The sequence below is a fragment of the Ambystoma mexicanum genome, chromosome 11 (genome assembly GCF_040938575.1).
Source record: "Ambystoma mexicanum isolate Mex_15411 chromosome 11, UKY_AmexF1_1, whole genome shotgun sequence".
Lineage (NCBI taxonomy): Eukaryota > Metazoa > Chordata > Amphibia > Caudata > Ambystomatidae > Ambystoma > Ambystoma mexicanum.
The window spans coordinates 1012283875-1012301660 of NC_090934.1; the positions used below are offsets into that span (position 1 = coordinate 1012283875).

At 51.3% G+C, this 17786-nt stretch overlaps 1 protein-coding gene across 7 annotated transcripts in view; it reads right to left on the reverse strand.

Moving 5' to 3' along the window:
* The window catches only part of KIF23 (kinesin family member 23), a 518096-nt gene that overhangs the window by 59204 nt on the left and 441106 nt on the right, over positions 1-17786 (reverse strand). The window lies entirely within an intron of this gene.

Here is a 17786-nt window from a genome sequence, read left to right on the forward strand (position 1 = left end):
AGATCCAGGGAGCACATCCAGTCTCCCTTGCACAATGTAACCGCTATCAAAGCTGGCATAACCATCTTGAATTTCTGTAGAGGTAGGGAGAGCTTGAGAGTGGAAAGGTCCAGCACAACTCTCAGGCCCCCCTGGTTCTTTTTATGAATGCGAAAATCCTGGAGTAAAAGCCCAACCCTCGCTGAGAGGCTAGGACTTACTCCACTGCCTGGCTCTCGACGAGTGACCGGACATCCGCCAAAAGAGTTGCTGTGCCAACCTGTGGGAGCGGAGGGCAGGAGGGAGGAGCGGCTGGGCTAGGGAGGTGGTACCCCGTAGAGACCACAGAGAGGATCCAGAGGTCTGAAATTCTGCCACCAGAAATGTGCATGGAGAGCAAGCCTGACCCCCACTTGAGACACATGGACCCGGAGGGGTGTGTCATGCCTTCTTTCCCTCTGAGGCCGTTGCGGAAGATGGGTACTGGAAAAAGCCCACCACCTCCACCCCCTTTTGTTGCTTGCGCCGATGTTGGGACGGCGACTGGTCATGCTGCCTGAACGTCCGTTCTTGGAAGCTGCAGAACCCTCCGTATGTACGCCCCTTCTCAGAGTGCTGCTGTGGCTGCGTGTGCGGTTTGGCCGTGGTCTTTGTAAGGATGAAGACTTGGCCGTTTGAGTGCTGTTTTTCTTTTTATCCAGTTCCTCCGTTGTGGAGTGGAAGAGGTCACCCCCTTCGAACGGAAGATCTAGTATGTGTTCCTGGACATCCGGGTTGAATTTCGTAGCACGGAGCCAGGCCGTTCTTCTCATGTCCGTGGCAACACAGATGGCACGGCCCGAGGTGTCAATGTGGGCCATGGAGGACTCCATGATGTCCGGTGCCAAAATCTTGGCCTCCGCCAATTCCACCTTGAATACCGATTGGCTCTGCGCCAGAAGCTTTGGGAGGAAATCCGCAATTTCATGCCAGAGCCTCTGGTTAACGGCTGCCAGCATGGCATCCACGTTGGCTTGACGCAGGTGCAAGGACGTGTTGGAATACAGCTTCTTTCATTACACCTCCAAGATCTTCTCCTCCTTGCCTAGCAGCTCTGCAGAAGAGGAGGCTGAGGACGACTGAGGCTTGGAGTATAGTGATGCTGCAGCAATCACTGAGGAGTGTGGCTGAGGATGGGGTTATAGCAAGAGTGTATCCCCCTCCATCTGTCTGTACTTGGCGTCCAGACGTTTATTCACCGGCTGGACTGAGTGAGGCTTGAGCCTGCCCTTCTTGGCCAAGGCAACTACGTCCTTCTGCATCAGGATCCCCGTTCCGGCAAACGGGACGTAGCTTGAGGACTTCTGCAAGGACCCCCTCTGCTGGCTGCTCAACCTCGAGTTGAGGAATGCCCAAGTACTCTGCAAGCCATGTCAGGTGTTCGGGGAAGGCCTTGGCTGAAGACGGCGTGTTGGGGTCCTCTTCCTCATCTGTGTCCACCTGCAGATCCGGTTGGTCCGGCACCAGAAGGAGTGGGGAGGGAAGGGGGGGGGCTAGGAGCCAAAGGCTGAGGTGCGGAGACCGGAGGAGTAGGCTGCAGCAGAGGCTGGTACGGAACCGCCTGCACAAAACGTTTGGGGGGCTGGAGTGGGCTGCTCAGGCTGAACAGGGGCCAGAGGAGCCTGTACTGGGGCCTGCAGCGCCGGGGCCATTGGAGGGAGCAAGTCCCTGATGGCATCCCTGAGGATGACCCCCATCTGGGGAGATTTCATGAGCCAGAGGAACTTTTCAAAGAACCTGTCCTCGCAGGCTGGATTGGTGGTAGGCGATATTGACAGGGTAGTGGGCGGCTGCTGGAGCTGTTGCGTGCCATGCCCATATGGACGCAGCAGAAACCTGTCTTGCACGAAGGAAGGGTAAGCTGTAGGCCACGTACCTGGTTAACACCAGTCCCACCGTCCTCCACCTGCCTTCCATGGAGTGGCGAAGGCCGGATGTCTTGATTTTCTGGCACGGCAGCCATTTTGTCGAGCTGCCTTCCACGTGCCTGTGTCGCGTTGCTCGGCTCACTGGGCTCCTACCCGTCCAGGAATCTTGAATGTGGATCATGGGGACTACCCTGTTGCTCAGGCCAGGGCCTGGTAGGCGTTTCGCTCTCAGCGGATCTGCCGGTAGAACTACGTAAACGGCGCCCCTTCAGACATGATGCCGGTACTAGGGTGTAGCCCATCAGGTGAAGACCCGGTAAAAGAACCTTCCGGTCCCTCAGCACCGTCATCGGAGTATCTACTGATCCCTTGGCCCGTCAGCTGATACAACCTCGGTACTTGTGCTGGTACCAGGACCTGTGCGGACCCTCCCGCGTGGGCGTGTCCTTGAGAAGGAGTCTCCCTTGCAGGGTGCACTGGAAAAGAGCAGCTATACCTTGGGCTTGGATCGATGATAGACAAAATCCTTTAGGTCCCCTGGAGGCGATCTCTGGAAGAGCTCCCTCCACCTGGCTAGTCTGTTCTTCACAGACCTCGAGGAAAGCACGTTGCATGCTGTACAAGCTTGCCAGCCATGGTCTGGGCCAAGGCACCGTAGGCAGAGGGGCGTGGGGATCTTTAGTCGGGAAGAGCCTGTCACAGGATGGACATGCTGAACCCTGAACAAGTAGACATGGAGGAGGAGTGTGACGCCTGGAGGACCAAGTACCTGAATGATAAAAAGACAAAAGTAGTATCGGTGCGTGGAATTACATGGCCGAAGCCAAACCCAGCAGCTCTGGTGAATTCGGCCTGTTCCCGTCGACGCGGAAAAGGAGACTGGGGTGTGGCGCCGGAGGGCAAAGTCAAGGCAGCACATGCTCCCAGGGCCGCAAGCCTCTAAATTTAAAAGGGGGGGGGGGGGGAAGAGACATTTTTTTCTGGTGAAAAAGGTTCCGTCTCCTGTCCCTTGGAAAGGGGACGGGACGTAACAGTCAGACCATAGCAAGAGTAATGACATGAGAGAGGAAGAGGAATTATATCAACTGATACAGCAATATATAGGAGGGAAACAGCAATAATAGAATGCAGAGATGGGAAAAAGTGACAGCAACAGACAGCAAAACGTGGCATAGCAACACTTAAGGGTGAGAGGCAGACCATCAAAATGTGAAAGACTGGAGAAAGCAAGTAGCAAAGGGAAGGTGAAATTGGGCAAAAACATGGAGTGGCTGTCAAGCAGGAAGTGCCAGGCAGCAACAGTAGGCCAGAAAGGAAGAGAAGTGATGCTGGTTGAGTGAGGGACTTGATTTATGATGTAATTAGCTGTCATATGTAATAGTCTTTAACAGAGTTTTGGTGTCCAAGTATAATGAAGTCGAAGCTGGATAGAACGCACCTACAAGTTCTTTGTCACTAATGCTTTTGAACAGTTAATTTTACGCACAAATTGGAGAGTTGTCAGAGACTTTACTCTCTTGCGAACTAATTTTTACTCTGGAAATTGGATTTACTCTCAAATTCTAAAAATTGGGAGTAAAATACTCTCCCGGCCAAAATCCTATTTGGAGCACTGAGCACAGCCCTGTGCGTTTCCTGCAGAGGAAGGGTTGGCTCCACCACCCGCCGGAGTGTGCCTTGAGAGGCTCTGTTTTTGCCACCAATTGCCCTCTCAGATACGGACACAGTCTAAGACTATCCAACGGATGGCTCTCCTTGCACTCACTCTGCAGAGGAGTTTGAGGATCAGGTGACGGTGAGTTAACAGATCTACCTCCATGAGATTCCCCTCCTGACGAGATTGGCTCCTTCCATGCCCTCATGTCACGAGATGCAAAGCTCATTGATCTTCTCCCAGAGAAGCAGAAAAAGGAGCGATTCTTAATCAGGATGGGAATCCGCCAGAAAGTCTATGGTAGCCATGCCAATGCTGGAAGACATTTGGGAGGCAGGCCTTTTAGTAATGGAGGGATCGATTCTCAGCATCACCTAAGAAAGGTTGCTTTGAAAATAAGTACAAGTCCCAGATTAAGTGCCCAAATACACGCAGCCCTGAACGAACTCAGCCCCTGCCCGTAAACGCTCAGCCAATCCTTCATTCGCTTGTATGGTCCCTAAAGACAAGGAAGGCAAACCGCTGGGCGCTTTTGGCAAAAGGGCAATCTCTACAGCCGCTACCACTATCAAATCTACTTTGGAAATTTGTATGGCGCCTATACGCAAATGTTTCCAGGTGCCACAATACAAAATTAAAGTTACTAGTAGTGACTAGAGTACTCAGTCCTTAGTCGCCTTCCCTACATCCTTGTCGGTGTCCTCAACATGGGGACGGTACCGGAACCTTAGGCAGCAAAGAAATTAGCTTCCCCTTCAAATTTAGTATAATGCGCAGGGGTTCAGCCTCGGCCGTGAGAACGCCCTGCACCGGTCCCACACTCTGGCGCCTCACCGTAGACCCCTTTGTACACATCGGATGCTTGGATACCTGACTACTCATATTACCTATAAGCCATTGGCATACTAGCGGGGAAAGGTGGGTGGGACGTATGGAGGAAAGGGAACTAAGGACTACGAGTACTCTAGTCACTATGGTGAGTAACTTTAATTACTCATACATCCGGCCCCCTTGCCTCCATCCTGGTGGGTGATTCCACTGAACTAGAACATAGGTTAGAGCTGTGAACCAGCCTCATATCTAGGATGAAGCGAAAAGGTTCTTCAGAACCGCCTGACCAAACTCTGCATCGGGCCTTGAGTTGGTGTCCAGCGAATAGTGCCTACAGAAGGCCGACTGAGTGGCCGAAGTAGCCGCCCTGCTGATTACATCCCAAAAAGCAGGTGTCTGAAAATCAACAGCAGTGGCCTTTGCTCTGACCGCATTGACATTAATCCCTCAGGAACAGGTTTGCCCATGGCTGTGTAGGCCTCTGAAATGGCCTGGACCATCCAACGGGCAATGGAAGCCTTGGTAGCCGAGAGCCGGGGGAGGAACCCCCAAAAGTCTCAAACAGTGCCTCAGACTTCCTGAAGGATTTCATACTAGAGAGAGAAAACTTGAGAACCCTCTTAAGGTCCAAGGAATGTAGGGCCCTCTCTGCCTCAGACTGTGGGTTCGGGAAGAAAACCAGCATGCAGATCTCTCGATTGAGATGGAGAGACCACCTTGGGCAAGACGTTTGGGCGAGTGTGCAAGCTGACCTTGTCATTGTGAAACACGGTGAAGGGCTTGCATGAAGACAACGCCTACAGCTCACTAACTCTGCACGCAGAGGTGAGAGCAACCAATATAACAGTCTTCAGAGTCACCAAGCGATGTCCATAGAGGCGATTGGCTCGTAAGGCTTGCGTTGCAAAGCTGCCAGAACCACACTGAAGTCCCAGACCGGATGCGGCCTATGCACTGGGGAAAGCCTAGACAAACCCTTAAGTTGGGCCTTAACCACTGGGTTGGCTGCCAAAAGCACATGCTCTGGGGAATTCTTGTAGGCCCCAATGGCCACCAAATACATGCAGCAAGTATGCACCTTAACTCCAGAACCAGCCAGGTGTGCTAAAAAGCCAGTACGTCAACCAGATGACAGGTAACCGGGTCCGGACCCTTGTCACGAGCCCAATAGCAGAACCTAGTCCATTTGCTTTAATACTGGGACCAAGACGAGGGCCTCCTGGCCTGCTGAATGGTGTCCCAGTTGCTATCTAAACATTTTGCATGTTGAAGCCTCAGCTGATCAGGAACAAGGCTGCCAGGGCCAGTTTAGCCTGGTCCGGATGTTCCACTGCCCTGCCCAGCTGAGTCAGACAATCCCTGCTGGGGATCTGGAAGATGGGCAGTACCCTGGGAGCATAAATGCAGCAGATCCGAAAACCAGGGTCTCCAAGGCCAGTGGGGGGAGACCAGAATGAGGCAACAGCCCATGGAAGCCCGGAACTTGCATATGGTCCGCTGGAGCAGAGGGATGGGTGGGAACATGCAACACCTGCGGCCAGGGCTTTAAGTGGGGTAAGAAATCGAGGGGGGCCCTCATTTGGGGCGTGGCTTGTGGGAGGGGCGTGGCCTAAAAAGTACGCAAATCGTAGGGTATACACACAAATATATATAAATGTTATATATTTGTGTGCGTACCTTACTATGGTTTGTGTACTATGCAAGCCATCTTTTCTAAACATATAACATATTTCTACGTTTATAAAAGATGGCTTGCAAAGTACACAAACCATAGTAAGGTACACACAAAAATATATAACATTAAAATATATTTGTGTGCATACCCTACGGTTTGCCTAGTTTTCAGGCCATCTTTTTTAAAGATTTCGGGTTTATAAAAGATGGCTTTGAAAGTACACAATTCAAGCCATCTTTTATAAATCTTTGACTACGGACAAAATTGTCCGTCGACAAAGCTTTATAAAAGATGGCTTGAAATGTGTACTTTCAAAGCCATCTTTTATAAACGTCGAGGAATCCCCAAGTTCGCCGAGGGTTAAAGACGCCTCAGTGACCTGGGGAAACAAAGGGACAGTAACTGCCTCTGGTGACCTCACGCGCGAGGGGTCACCAAAGGCAGTTACTATGACTGAGAAGTGGCAGCCAGTCACAGCGTCGCTGTGGCTGGCTGCCACTTCTGTCGGCTCACCTGACTTCATGGCAGGCTCATCTCCCGTCGTGGCTGCGGCCGCGACGGGATAAGTCATTCCGCCAATGTTGCGGTTGGACGGGGGCCCCGGCAGGGCCCCGGCTCAGTCCCACTTTTTGGAGACTGCCGGGGCCCGGCCCCGGCAGGCCCCGGCCCACTTTAAGCACTGCCTGCGGCCGTTCCAGCAGATCTTGAAGGAGTCACCCAGTGACCCCCGTCCTGTCTATGAGGCAAACTGGGCACTTGGCATTCAGGGGAGATGCGAGCAACTCCCACTCGTAGGTTTTGAATCCCAAGCGACTCAGCTGGTCCGTTTCTACATTGCTGTTCCACGGCAGGTGGTCTGCCAAAATCCAACTCCTCTCTGTAAAGGCCCATTCCCAGATTGAAACCGCCTCCATACAAAGGATTGGGGTGGTGGGGGGGGGGGGGGGTCAATGTCCTGAGTGCTAGCAGATTGATATGTAGGAGGGCTTCCTTCCTGGACCATGCTCCATAAAATCGCATAGCCCTGCAGGGTAGCCCCCCCCAGCCCGAAACAGAGGAGTCAGTCGTCACGACCAGGGAAGGGCTCCTGTCGGGTGAAGGGGGCTCCCACTGAAAACCACCCACCAGCAAAGATCGGGAAAAAGGAGCGGTGGAATTGGGATCCTGTCCAACTGAGACCCCCGTCTCCCGATCCCACTTGTCCACCAGGTGGAGCTGAAGGAACCTCATCTTGAGGCAAGCGTGCTGTACAGTGAGCACGCAGGAGGCCATCAGGCCAAGAATGTGCTGGAACCACCATGCCGAGGTGGTCGATTTGACCAGAAAGTGCCCCACCATCTTTCAGAGGGAAAGTGCCCCACCATCTTTCAGAGGGAAAGTGCCCCACCATCTTTCAGAGGGAAAGCAGCCTCTCGGACTTGGGGAACACCCGCTGAACGGTAGTTTTCCAACGCACCAATAGGAAGACCAGATTCTGAGACGGGCATAGCTGAGATTTCCTCAGGTTGAGAGAAAACCCCAGCTGATGAACGGTATCCGCCAATCTCTGGCAGGAGTGCACCACCCCCCACCCTAACCAACCAGTCTTCCAGATAAGGGTACAGGTGATTGGCCCTCCAAGCGGAGAAGGCCCGCCACTACAATCATCAACTTCATGAAGACACGAGGGGCCGAGTTCAGAAGGGCAGCACTTTGTACTGGAAGTGGTACAATTGTGAACCGCAGAAACTTCAGATGCGGTTGATATATGGGTACACGGAGGTATACATCCTTGAGGTCTAGGAAACACATCCAGTCCCCTGCACATAGAGACTAGGCTATGTTCACAGAAGTAATCATCTTGAAGCGTTTGAGTGGTAAAGACAGGTGAAGAAACGACAGGTCCAGGACTACCCTCAGGCCAGCCTAGTTGTCCTTGGGTACCGCAAAAAACCTGGAATAGTAACCTAAGCCCCTGTATCTGCAAGAGGAGCTGGTTCCATAGCCTCCATCTCCAAGAGAGCCAGGACCTCTGGTGTAAAAAAAAAAAAAAAGCCAGAGACCTGGTCTGACGAAGAGGAGGAAAGGAAGGTAGAGGGAAAGGAAGAGGAAGACTGATGCCTGTGGAGACTACAGATAGGAGCCAATGGTTGCTAAAAAGACGTTTCCAGGTGTCCTGGAGAGAGCCAAACAGCCCCTCACAGGCGAGCTGTGTTCCGCGACCCCAATATTACAGCTCTTTTGCATCAGAGGAGGGGGAGCAGAAAAACCAGCACAAAGTCCTCTGCTGCTATCTCCTGTTGTCGCTGGGCGACCTGTTAGCCCTCTGAGTCCCACAGTCCTGGAACCCCTTGAAGCTGGAGAATGTTCAGGGTTTGAACTCGGTCCTACCCAGGTATTGCGGTAAGAACTTCCGACCTTGCTTTATCAGGATGGCCAAGAACTTGGCGGTTTGAGTGGAAGTTTTCTTTGTCAATTCGTCATCGGACAAATAAAAAAAAGGTCCATGCCCTTGAAGGGCAGATCTAGGATCCTCGCACGTCAGATGAAAGCTTACGCGGTCGTCCTCATCTCAACCCCAAGGCACCACCAACTGCTGGCTGTGTCGATGTGGGAAACCGAAGACTCCAGGAGGGCCTGCCCAATGGCCCGGACATCTGCTGGACCAGCCTTGAAGGAGGCTGTTTGTTTGAAGGGAGGTCGGCCAGAAATTCCCTGAGCTCCCGCCACAGCTTCTGGTTATCCGCAGCCAAGAGGGCGTCCGCATTGGCCTGCCGCAGATGCAGCCCTGAGATGGAGTAACAGCCCTTTCCCATGGACCTTGTCCTCCTTGGAGAGGCAAGTCCAACACCATCCGTGTGGAAAAAGGGACTTGGGTGAGACACCAGAGAGCGGGGAATTTACACGGCAAAGGCCACACCCTGCGTGCTATACTAAATTTAAAAGGAGAAGCTCATTTTTCACTGCCAAAGGTTCTGGTACTGTCCTCATTTTGGGGGACGCCCACAAGGATGGAGGAAAGGAGACGGGACGTATGAGTAAAAGGGAGTGGGTACAGAGGAAAAAAACAGTAACGGTTATATAAGGCATTCTGACCGTGCAGGTACAGTGAAAAAACAATAGTGTGGGGGAAGGGTGCAGGGCAGGGAGGGCGAGGAAGGGAGGAGTGACAAAGGGGGTGGGGGAAGACAGAGGATGGGGACCAGGGTGCAGAGCAAAGTAGAAAGAACAAGGGGAGGGGAAATGGTGCGATGGACGGTGTGGACCAGATTCAGGACAGTCAGGGAAGGGTGCCCAAGGGCAAGCGAGTGTAAGGGATGTTGACGACTGGTCGAGGAGGGCAGTCACAGCGGCAGGGGGACATTAGCACAGAAGGGGGAGAGGTGAGGAGAAGAAAAGGAAAGTCTTTAAGTTCTGTAAACTTCTAAGGAGATCCGGCGCAAGTCTGAGGGGGGCAGAGAGGCCACTCCAGAGGGAGGCTCCTGCCGAATAAAGATCTACTTACCACTCTCTGCTTGGAGAAACGCCTGATCTGCAGAGAGTTGGAGCTAGAGGACCGGGGAACTCTAACAGAGGTATTTAGGGAGAGAAAGTTGGATGCAACAAGGTCCCAGGCCCCAGACAGCCTTGTGGATGATGCAAAGGATCTTAAATTTGATCCTTGCGGTCACCGGAGCCAGTGGAGAGATTTTAGGGCTGCAGAGATGCTATCCCTGGGCTTGAGGCCAAGGATACGTCTTGCAGCTCTATTCGGGATTAGCTGAAGAGGGCAAAGGGAGGAAAGAGGTAGATTAAGGAAGAGCCTGTTGCAGTAGTCCAGCCTAGAGAGAACCAAGGCTCGGGAGACTGCGTTTCTGGGGAAAGGTGAGGAAAGGGAGAATGCCTCTGAGGAGGTGAAGCTGAAAGATGGACTTCTTGGCAAGGTCTGTGATGTGAGGAGAGAAGGAAAGAGGAGTCCAATATGACACCAAGGTTTTTTTGCCTCATACAAGAGGGGAGGGGACCCAAGGAGGGAGGTCAGAGTGTGAGGAAAGCAGGGAGCAGGCGTCCCCATGAGAAGGATCTCCGTCTTACTGGCATTAAGGCAGAGATCGTTAGAGCACCACCTCTGAATAGCAGTCAGGCATGAGTGGGAGAAGATGAGGTAGAGGAAGGAAGCTTAAAGGAGAGCTGTGTTATCAGCGTAAAACTGGAAGTGGGGAGATGAGGAGATCAAGTGGGCCAGAGGAGGAAGGTAGATATTGAAAAGCCACTGCGATAGGATAGAGTACTGAGGGATGCTGCAGGTAGAAAGTGAGGTGGAAGAGAGGAAAGGGCCCAATTGCACTTGGGAGGGTTAGAAAGGAAGGCAGTCAACCAGCGCATTGACCGTGATGCCTAGGGTATCACAGACTAGGAGTATGGCATGGTTGACCGTCTCAAAGGCGGACAAAGGGCTGAGAAGGATCAGAACAGAGTCCTGATTCAAGAGCAGATCATCACGGGTGTTCAGCAGAGCAGTTTATGTGCCTCTGTATGCTCTGAAGCCAGACTGGTGGATCATGGAGACAGCCGGGCCAATTTGATGTGGCGGTTCAGTTGGGGGATGACCAGCGTCTCCATGAGTATGCCCAAGAAAGGGGTAATAGAGATGGGTCGATAGTTAGTCAGGCAGGAAGGGTCAGCAGACCGCCTTTTCTAAGGAGAGGGTGCACAAGAGTGCTTGAGGGGTTGTGGGAAAGAGCCAATGGCAAAGGAGTGGTTTCAGAAGTCAGCCAAGGCATGGGCAAGATAGATGTTGTCCTTGAAAGTTCTGAAAGAGCAAGGGAGCACCTGTTTGGAGGAGACATTCATAGAGGACTACTTAAGGGACCTCATCCGGTGCAATGGGAACGAAGTAGGGAGAGTAAGGAGATGCGAGAGGGGGGCCAAGGGAGGCAAGAGAGGAGAGGGTATGAGGGGGGGGGGATGCCAATGAGGACAGGATGTCCTATGTTTTGGAGGAGAAGTGGGAGGCCAGTGCAGAGGGCCAAAGAGGGAAAAGGAGACTGCAGTACGATTGGGCAGTTCCTTGCAGAATTTGAAAAGTTCAGCTGTGCTACTGTTGGCCCCAGAGATGCGGCCTTGGACATGCGCCCTCCTCTTAGAGTGGATGGCGAGTCGATAATGCCTTTGGAGCAGGCGGCAGGCCAGGTTGTCAGAGAGTGTACTTGAGGCCTGCCACTGCCGCTCAGCAGCCTTGCACTTGCGCTTCAGAGCGGCCAAGTCAGAGTCATACTTGGAGGCAGGCTTCATGCAGATTCTCATAACAGGGGCAAGGATGTCCAGAGTGTTTGAGAGGTTAGCAAGTGCTGAGTCTGTATGAGAGTCAGAGGCAGGAGTGGGAGGAGGAATGAAGGTGGTGGCGAATGCAGCGACTGACACTTGCTTCATAAGTCAAATGACGGAAAAGGAGGCTGGCAGTGCAGGCAGAGACATCACACAGGGGCCCGGGAGTTCAAGATGGGTGGAGAGGAGAGATTGGTCAATCCAGGAGAGAGGAGTAGTAAGAGAGATGGAGAGAGGGATGTCTGCTGAGATGAGCGCATCCAAGGTGTGTCCAGGGGGCCTATAGACAGTGGCGAGAGTGAGGGAGAAGGAAGGAAAGAGACAGCTTACAGATGAGGCATTCAAAGGAGGAGGTTTGAGTGGGAATGATGGTTGCGAGACACACTCAGGGAAAATCAGGGCCATTCCTCTCCCAGACAGGGTGGGCTTGGGATTCGAGAGGATCTTGTAGCCATTGGGGCAAAGAATGTCAACAGCAGTGACAGAGCTGGCTTTGAACCACATCTCAGTAAGAGCAAGGATGTCAAGGTCTTCGAGGAGGAGAGAGAGATGTCAGACGTGTGACAGCAGAGCAAGAATTAAGGGTAGCTAAGTGAAGCTGGGTGCCCCCTTTAAAGGTTTTCCCGGGGGTTGACCAGGAACAGAAGACCTTGGAGCAGCAATAGGAGGGGGGAATGTTGAAAAGTGCCGGTAAATGTCTGTCAAAAAGGAGGAGGTTGGGTAGAGAGCCCTAGGCCACGATAGTACCGTTATGATATATATATTGATGGTGCAACTTGTTAAGTGTGCCAAGAACACTTCCCATCTGGTACCACCATCAATGGGTGAGGAAGAGAAAGGGGAGAGGACAGAAACCATAGTGGCATAGGTCAGGAGAAGGATCAGCAAAGATCGTCAGTGATAGTCTGTCTGGAGGAAGCATTGACATAGGTGCCAGCTAAGGGAGCCCAGGGTTGGAGACAAGGAGAGCCTTTATAATGGTTTTCCTTCCAGACTTTGAGGAAAAAGGGGGGGGGGGGGAGGTGATGGTGAAGCAGTTAGAATAGATAGGGGAGATGAGAGCACCATAGGGGCGTGGGCGGATACCCTGGGGAGGGAGAGGGAAGAGCTGCACAAAGCACAACAGAACTTTCTGGGCAGCCCAGTAGCCAAAGGAGCCAGTGAAAGAGGAGCTTTAGGCAGGAGTCAAGTCACTGCAAAAGCAGGGTGGGAGAACAACCCTGCAGGGCAGGCAACAGGTAAGGAGGCACCTAGATGATTACAGAGAAGACACTGGTGCCCACAACAACTGTATAAATACCCAGGTTAAAAGCAATCTGGAAAGCCATTAAAATGGCCAGATTCAAAAATCAAGAAACACATAACACAGTGGGATGCAGAGGTACACGAGTCAAAGCAAGAAGGCTAGTGAAAGGCATTTGATAGCAGCAGTACCATGGAGGGATGGACTTCTGAGGGGATTGTAGTTCAGACCGTGTAGCCAGGCAGGAGGAAAGACAGCAAGCGGACGCCAAGCGGGAGATTTGCACATAGGTACTGCTTAGTTACTGTTAGCAGGGCCCTACAAAGGCAGAGGGAGGCAGCACTCGCCAAAGATCTGTAAACCAGCGCAAAGGGGAAGAGGCATCAGATCGTGCCATCTTTATTGCTGTCGACAACGCGGATACAGGATTGCGCCAATGTGCAACGGTGCAGTGTTACGACATCAAAGTTGGCTTGAAGCCAAGCACTTCCAGCCAGAAGCCCATTCCAAGGTGGTAGATGTGCCTTTAGATGGCAGCAATTTATTTGGGAAGAATGTCGATGAAACCCTACAGGCCACCAAGGCCGACACCGAAACAGCTAGTTCGTTGGGTACTCTGCAACAACATCGCCAGTCCGTTCGATCTGGAAAATCGAGGCTTTCAAGGACTTTGAGGGATTATCGATCCTCCTACCATCCACAGACATTGCGCACCAGCGCTTCCAAAGAGGGTTATAAAGGAAGAGTAGTCTTATAGAGGGAACCAGAGAGGCCTAGGAAAAACGCCAAAGCAAGCCTCACCAGACTTTGTTCCCGACCCCCAACTTCGACACCCCAGTCGCGGGCAGCTTGCCAACTTTGTCAATCGGTGGAAATACAGCTCTATCGACAAATGGGTGTTGTCCATCGTTCAGCAGGGCTATACCCTGGAGTTCATTGGGTCCCTGCCCTCCATCCCTCCCGTCCCAAAGGCAAAAAAAAAAAAAAAACACTTCTACCCTGTTATTATAAGCGGTGCAGCCCTTGCAACAACAAAAAAAAAAAAAAGGTGGGCGGGTGTGCAATCCAAGTTGTGCCTGCACCTGCGCGGGGCACCAGAGTATAAGCCAGACAAGAGGTTGGCGAACCCTACTAGACTTCAGAAGACTAAACAAATATTGCAAGTCTCATTTCAGCACACTTCAAAACATCTTGAACCAGATGACAGAAGGAGATTTCCTTTCCTCTCCAGACTTAAATGATGCATACTTTCATGTCCTCATTCATCGGTAGTGCCAACGTTTCCTCAGATTCAAGGTCGCAGGAAAACACAGGCAATTCAAGGCTCTGCTTTCGTCCTACAATCAGCGCCAAGAGTGTTCACCAAAGACATGGCGGCGGTAGCTGCCCATCCATTCCACTAGCGTTACAACACACCAAGGATACGATCCTGTGTCTAACATCTCTGGGGTTCTCAGTGAACTTTGCAAAGTCTTGCTTACGTCCTGCTCAAAACTCGCTGTTCCTGGGCTCACATCTCAACAATCATGTGTCGCCACGCCTTCAAAAGAGAGGGTGAATACCATCCTAAACAAGGTTCAGCAGCTATCACGCCTACAGATTTCATCAGTCCACTCCCTCAAGTCCCTACTGGGAATTCATTCATGCCCTCCTGCACCCCATTCATCCTACACTGCAACAGTGCAGACTCCGAATTAGACCATTTCAGGAGTTCTTAGATGCCCGTTGGCAGCAAATATCGGGCTCTTGGGCGGACAAACGTTGCCTCACGCCCTCCTTCTGACAGGCCCTCCAATGGTGGGTGTTTCAACCCAATTCAGAAAGCCCCCTTTCACCTTCCAGCACACCAGTTAACAGTTATGACGGATTCCTCCCTAGAAGGGTGGCAAGCTCACACAGGAGAATTCCACGCCGGAGGCCTGGCGTACCCCAATGAAAGACCTGCACATCAAAGGTGTGGTGCTAAAGGCGGTGTTCTGGGCCCTGAAGTGCTCCAAGCCACAATTACAGAACAGGGTGAGTCGCGTCTTCACAGACATCACCACCACCAAGTACTAGGTTTGCAAGCAAGGTGGGACCCACTCTCCGATTCTGGCAGCAGAGGCACAGGCACTATGGACGTGGGCGCTGGCGCACATGTTCCTTTTCCCTTCCATCTGCCAGTGATACACAATACCATATCGGGTTCACTCAGCAGGGAATTCACGTCTTGCCATTAATGGGAATTTTACCAAGGCCAGGTTCTCTGCCTCTTCTCAGAGTGGGGTTGTCAGGTGATCAACAAGAAATGCACCAGGTTTGTGAGCAGGTTTCCCCAAGGGGAGAGCCTGGGGGACGCATTCTCGTTCCCATTGGAAGTACTGTTCCTTTACACCCTCCCCCCCCCCCTTTTCGTCTGATACCTCAAGTTCTCGGTACACTCAGAACCGCTGCACGCGGATTCTGATACCCCCAGCTTGGCAGCACCAAATTTCATACTCTGGTCTACTTCACCAGTCAGTGGCTCCCTGCATCAGGTTGCCCCGCTTCCTGACATGCTCTTCAGAGAAGGCAGGTTCATTCTACACAACAATCCAGTGTCCCTCAACTGGACAGCCTAGCTCCGGCAGCCCTAGAAATCGGAAACATACCGCTACCTCAAGACTGCAGAAAGATCTTGGCCAGAGCACCATGTATATTTTTCTGCTACATAAGTGATTTACAAAATGGTGTGCAACTCAACTAGACCCGTTCAAGCTTCAAACGTTTTGCCATACATTCCATCAGTGGCACATGCAGTTTTAGCACACCATCAAGGTGCCTTTAGCAGCCATCTTACGCTACACGTGTGCCTCAGGCATGCCTTCTTTCTGGTCACAAAGGTTGGTTAAAGAGCTCCTTAGAGGACTGTTTTGCACTTTCCCCCCTGCCAGAGCTCCTGCTCCAGCTTGGGAACTCCATGTGGTCCTATCAAAGCCAATGGGCCCTCCTTTCGAGCCTCTACACAGAGCCCATTTGAAGTTTCTCTCCTGGAAGACAGCATTCCTAGTTGACATTACTTCAGCTAGACGATTGGGCGAACTGCAGGCCTTCTCCTACAAGCCCCCTAACTTGACTTTCCATAAGTTGAAGGTGGTCCTTTATAGAAACCATTCCTTGATGCTGAATGCGCCTTGTGCATTCCACCTTAATAAACTCTTGATTCTACCAGTGTTCTTTGGCTCTTCTCAAATCTCTAGTGGAGTGATCCTTACATTACCTAGATGTCGACAGAGCATTTAAGTTCTATGTGGCATGCACTGAACAGTTCTGAAAGTCACCACAATTGTTAGCTTCGGACAGGTCGACAAAGGCAATGCCCTTTCCAAGTCTTCCATTGTGAGATGGTTGTCAGTGTGCATTTCCCACTGCCATTGTCTGGCCAGCAAGCTCCTTCTAAGAAGACCAAGAGCACACTTGACGAGGGCCGTGGCTTCTACTATGGCACTCCTGTCACTGTTGCCCTGCTCAGCATCAGCATGGCAGCCACATGGAGGTCTGTCCATACCTTCACAAGGTTCTACTGCGTCGATCGGGATTCCAGGGAGGAGTCCTGAGTCAGCCAGGGAGTGCTTAGCAACCTGTTCGCACGAGAAGTGTTCCAGCTGTGAGTTGGTTACTTCTCTTGAGCTGTGCCTCTGCTCGTTTCGGTTGTGAATATGTACTGCTGTATAATCTTATTCAAGAGCATGTGAATCCATGGAGAAGGAATAATTTACTTACCTGTAACTTCCTTTTCTCCAGCATTGGTATCTTTCATAGATTCACAAACAAACCTTCCTCCAACCCACTCTCTGGCTGTTCTTGGTTCTTACTGCCACATTATGTGCCCTGGCAAATATGAAGATGCCCACCGGGGGTGGAGGTAAGTGGCCCTGTCCAATTGGCTATGGGCATTATGACCCAAAATGATTAATGGAGTTAGTGACAAGCAGTTTAAGAATTTGAAGGTAAACTGCTTTAATGTTACTGAGGATTCCCAGACTGACGACTGGGAATATTCAAGAGCATGTGAATCCATGAAAGATACCAATGCTGGCGAACAAGAATTATAGCCAAGTAACGGGTTTCTTTCTAACAAAGAAACCACTTCTATCGCAATCACTTGGAGCAATTTGGAAATCCCCAATTCCAAAAAAGTTGTCTCATGGGTGTCAGAGGTCCTGGGGTCACTGAGTAGTAAACTGTAACCTTTGCCTACGACAGACAGGATATAGTGATCAGGCCGATGAAGGGCGGTCCTACCTCCCATTGGAGTAGAACGAGTCATCACTGTGGTACGGTCAAATTCTGATGTTGGCTGCAGATGTTGCATAAATATAATAACTGACTGTTTCAAGGCTTGGGAGCCTGATCAGTTACAACTGTCCAACTATTCCTGAGCCTCAACAAAAAGTATCTGTAGTTCCTGGAAACCACTGAATTCTGGTCAAACATTTTGGGTAAAACTGATTTGATTTGATTTATAAAGCGAAAACCCAAATGAGCACTTCCTAGAATGATTTGAGGAAACATAGCCAAGTGATCATACCATACAGAAGATTGGGACAAGGGATCAAACATCCCTTCTGGTTCTTGTTTTGCAAGGGATTAGCAGGACAAACTACTGATCTGGGTGGAGGCCCCTCACTATGGTCTCTAAAGCCAAAGGCCCAAGGATAGTAAGTCGTTGGGCTTACTGGTGTAGAGGACGGCTCCCTTTTTGAGGAAAATGCACACAAGTAGGGATATGGAGGGCAGCAGATGCAGGAACCTGTGAAAATGCAACACTTACTTCTGCAGAGTGTTTAGTCATTGATTTTACATAACATTCTTTCTAGATTTGGAAGGGGCGCCTCAGATCTACTGTGATTAGAATACTGTTTACTAGATCCCTAGCTATCCTAACGGTAAGACCCAGAAGTCCCAGCAATTAAGTCAGCCCCAATAGATGCTTAACCATTGGACGGTTTAAGACACTGAGAAACTCAGGTGGTCCATCCTAAGGGTACCCCAAGCATGAATGCTGCATTTAAGCCATAGTGACTCCTCAGGGTTATCACCAGTTCAAGTTGCAGGCAAACCATGATGCAAAAACAATGTCTCGGTTTGCAATCGGCAGGAAACCGGTCACCGGGTCAAAGAGTCTGGGAATATAAAAGGTACACTTACCCATATTATTGCATAGAACTTCTTGAATTCAGCAGGGGGAGG